This window comes from Saccopteryx leptura, chromosome 7, assembly GCF_036850995.1.
Source record: "Saccopteryx leptura isolate mSacLep1 chromosome 7, mSacLep1_pri_phased_curated, whole genome shotgun sequence".
NCBI lineage: Eukaryota > Metazoa > Chordata > Mammalia > Chiroptera > Emballonuridae > Saccopteryx > Saccopteryx leptura.
Genome location: NC_089509.1, coordinates 16843105 through 16847628, shown reverse-complemented (window position 1 = coordinate 16847628; position 4524 = coordinate 16843105).

Genomic DNA, 4524 nt, shown 5'->3' with positions numbered 1-4524 from the left:
CCCTTTGCACCAGAGTACACAGGATTTGCTCTGACATCCTGGCTGAACACACAAGTGACGGAGCCACTCTGCTTCCAAGTCGAAAGTCTGCATGTATTTGATGTCATTACAAAATATTTTTCTTCCCTTTGGCTGCTCTGGCTTTTAAGTAGGAAAAAGTTGTCACCCTAAATAAATGGCATTTGAGACTCTTTATCTCAGATTGCATACTTAAGAATGTCTGCATTCTGGCTTCATTTGGGTCTCAGCAGGATCCTAGAACTAATGGGTCTACCACTGGAGACTAAATGCATCACTAATGTTGAAGTCTAATCAGCGGCCAGCTTCGCCAGTGACCCTGTCTGCACATTTGTCCTTTATGCTTGCTAGTCCAGCTCAGTCTAGATCCCAGCTGACTGCTGATGTCTTTCCCCGCAGCTACTAATTGTACAAATGAAAACTTTTTCATGAAAATAGTTATATGGTTATTATAGGCCTTCCTCTGAATAGAGAGGAAATGCTTCTCTGTGGGTCTTATATAATTCAAATGAGAGGGCTGCATAATGTGGCGCTCTCCCTGAAAGTACAGGAATCAGTGGTCTGTCCTTCTGAAAGGTTCTCTCCCTCTGCCTGAATAAAGATGATTCAAAGTGGGGGGTGTCTAATGCCACTTGTCACTAACAGGACTGCATCTTTACCAGGAGGGCAGCCAGCGGAAGCTGCAGACATTTCCAGTAGTTTCGCCTCATGAGAGCTTCTTGAGGTTTCTACATTAATTAGTCTATTCCTAACCCTCACATCAGAGAAGTATCAGGGAGAAACTCTTTGATAGAAGGATATTTTTGGAAATGTATTCAATGGAATAGAAGATGAAACTGAAAGTGCCCACCTGTTATCATTGTGAATTAACCGGACTCTCAATACAGAGATTATGGGAATGGCTGCTTTTCTGCAGATTATTTCTCAGCCTGAAGGCTGGATATCAATTTCCAGGAATTTGAAAAAGCTATTATTGTGGCTAGTTTTCTGATTTTTTAGTTCTGTGCCTTTCATGAGGATCATGACTTAACTATATTTTATTTTATTTAATTTTTAAAAACTTTTTATTAATTTCAATTTATTGTGTTAACATGAATTCAAGTGTCCACCCGATATAACCCCCTCACTCCCACCCCTTTGTCCCCCATTGCCCCCCTCCTTCCCTTTGGGATTTGCTGTCCTGTTATCTGCATCTATGGATTGTGTATGTATAATTTCACTAATCCCGTCACCTTCTCTGATCCCATCCCCTCTGACAGGTGTCCCTCTGCTCCCTGTGACCCCAGCTCTGCCTCTATTCCAGGGGTCTCAAACTCGCGGCCCGCAGGCCGCATGCGGCCCGCCGAACAATTTTGTGCGGCCCACAGACTAATCCACGAAGTTCAAAATATTTTGGATAAAATTAAGTAAGCCTAGGGGCCTACTTGTATTTTTCATTTCTCTAGCATCCTAGCTAGATATTAGCTTAGTTAACAGCAGTTGTGATGCGAACTACAGTTTCTGGTCGTTTTGTGACACTGAGTAAACTGCATGTACGATTGTGCTTGTTGTACTGATTTTTTTTTGTTTTCAACTGCAGTGAGAAAAGTATTGCATAACAGTTGCCTTTTGTAGACCTAGTGCGGCCTGCCGAACGGCTGTGATCTTGCTCTGCTGCCCACATGCTGAGTTGAGTTTGAGACCCCTGCTCTATTCCATTCCTCAGTTCACTTTGTTCATTAGATTCCACATATAAGTGAGATCATATGATGTTTGTCTTTCTCTGCCTGGTTTATTTCACTTAGCATAATAATCTCCAAGTCCATCCATGCCATCGCAAAAGGTAAGATTTCCTTTTATTCATGGCTGTGTAGTATTCCATTTTATATATGTACCACCGCTTTTTAATCCACTCATCCACTGACAGATACTTGGGCTGTTTTAGCTATATTTTAAATCAATTTATTCTCAGGAAGCACCACCCTACTCCAATTGTATGAACATTGGTTTAAAAGCATGGTTACTAGTCATGTTTGGGGAGAACCGAATTTTATTAATTTTCAAGTCACTACTGCAAATCTATATGGATTGTGACTGTTGGTGATACCCATTTCCAAAAGCTTCATCATGCATAGGCACTCTGATGTAAGTTAAGGATAAAATCCATGTTCAAGGATGTATATGAGGCTATCTCTCTGTTGTAAAGTACCCAATCCACAATTTCGCAGGTTTTCGTAGAGGCACATAGTCCAAATAAGTTTTTGAAAAGTTTTATTAAAGGAGGAAATCTATTAAATATGCTAGCCACATTCATCTTACATGGGGCAGTTCCAAAGTCCCAAATCGTGTGTCTCATTAATATTCTAGGGTTGGTTATATACCGTTAATTACACATGGGCGGGAAAATAACCTGACATCATGGTATAAACCTGTACCTTTTGTTTAGAGATACATGCATTAACTACATGTTTTCAGGGGTAGAGAGGTAGTTTCCATGGGAACAAATGCCTGTAAATGGTCCATTAGTATAAGAAAAGGTTTAATTTAATCTTTTCTCTCCCTACACCTGGCTAACTATTCACCCATTTCCCCATAGGTATGGGGGAAGGTCAGAGAATCCAAGTCTCCTTCCTCTTCTGCATTTAAAACACAATGCCATTGGCCATCTTGGTTTTATGCTAATCACAAGTACAGATATCATTTACAAAATCCCTCTGTATGCCCAGCCCAAATTAGCAAAATGTTCTTTAAGCTTCCTAAAATATTAATATTAATTCTGTAGCTTTTGGTACCTTACAACATCTCTAGGGTAAGAACTTTCAGGAGAAGGAGGAAGGAGAAAGGAAATCTACATAAAACCATAAGGGGAAAATACTTTTCTTTTAAATTGAGATATAATTGACAACATTATTTTAGTATCAGGTACACATCATAATGATTTGATATTTGTATATTTTGCCAAATGATCGTCACAATTAGTCTGGGTAACATCTTGTAAGCAAACACTTTTCTTGAAATTCTCTTCCTCAGGGTGCTTTCTGATGTAGTTGGTAAGATGATCCCACCCTTGGAAAGCTGGAAAAGAACTGGGACGAGGTGCAGGGAAGCAGGCAGGGGTAACCTCCGAGTCCCACCTCTGCTTCTAGTCTAGGTGAACCCCCCTCCTCATGCCTTACATGCCTAGGCAGGTTACCAGGCAGATATCTGGCTGAGCTGTGGCCTCACAGCTTGGGCTAGTCTTTACAAAGCAGAGATTTGCCTGGGATGCCTTAGGTCTTTAGATAGAAGTTGCCTCTGGTTGTGGTAGGTGATTAATGACAGCTTAGAAATGTCAGAATCCTGGGCCTCAACCAGTGGCCGCCCACTACCTGACTCCGCTTAATAAAATACGATGTATTTGCCATGTCATTGGATATGGTTTTGATGGAGAGAGGTAGTGTGGGTTGAGATTCACATTTGCTGGTTTCCCACTTTATCATGCATCATTTATACTTGCTCTGCTGAATCTTCATGTAACGTTTCTAAACTTTTTTTTTTTTTTGTATTTTTCTGAAGTTGGAAACGGGGAGGCAGTCAGACTCCGGCATGTGCCCGACCGGGATCCACCCGGCATGACCACCAGGGGGCGATGCTCTGCCCATCTGGGGCGCCGCTCTGTTGCAACCAGAGCCATTCTAGCGCCTGGGGCAGAGGCCATAGAGCCATCCTCAGCGCCCGGGAAAACTTTGCTCCAATGGAGCCTTGGCTGCGGGAGGGGAAGAGAGAGACAGAGAGGAAGGAGAGGGGGAGGGGTGGAGAAGCAGATGGGCGCTTCTCCTGTGTGCCCTGGCCAGGAATCGAAACCGGGACTCCTGCACACCAGGCCGATGCTCTACCCCTGAGCCAATTGGCCAGGGCTAAACTTTTTATATTTTAAAATACAGTATACATTTAATATTTTTTGTGTGTTTGTTTCAGGTATACTGTATAACATTTCAATACTCATAGCAGGTGGAAATATTTGGTCAATATTCCCTCAATGAGTTGACTACACGGTTTTCATATTTAAACTCATGACAAATGACACACTTTGTCTAAGTGTCATGGTTAGGAGCTCAGTTATTTCAAATGAAGAGTATTCTTAGTGACAAGTTGGACACATAGTCTACCCTGTGAAGGCTACAATACCTAACATTGTATTGGGTTTTACTAGTGTATTAAGTACTATTAATTATTCCAGTCCCAAGTTTGATGTGATTAAGCAAGTGGGACAGAAAAACAAATTTGTGGCATTAATTATTAAAAGGTGCAAATGTAGAAAATAATTTGCTGAAAATAGAAATTTTTTTAAAGGTTTGAAGATAATAGCTTGAGGTCTTAGAGGACTGACTCCTGTCACAGAGCGGTCAGAGGCACTCGGGAGAAAATGGTTAAGATGGGGCACCTGCCACGTTCCTTCACTACACTCCATTGATCCTTTCCTGGGAAGGAGGAGCCATGGGTCTGACAATTTTATTTTGTATTTTGAGTCTTAATGTTGTACCAGGA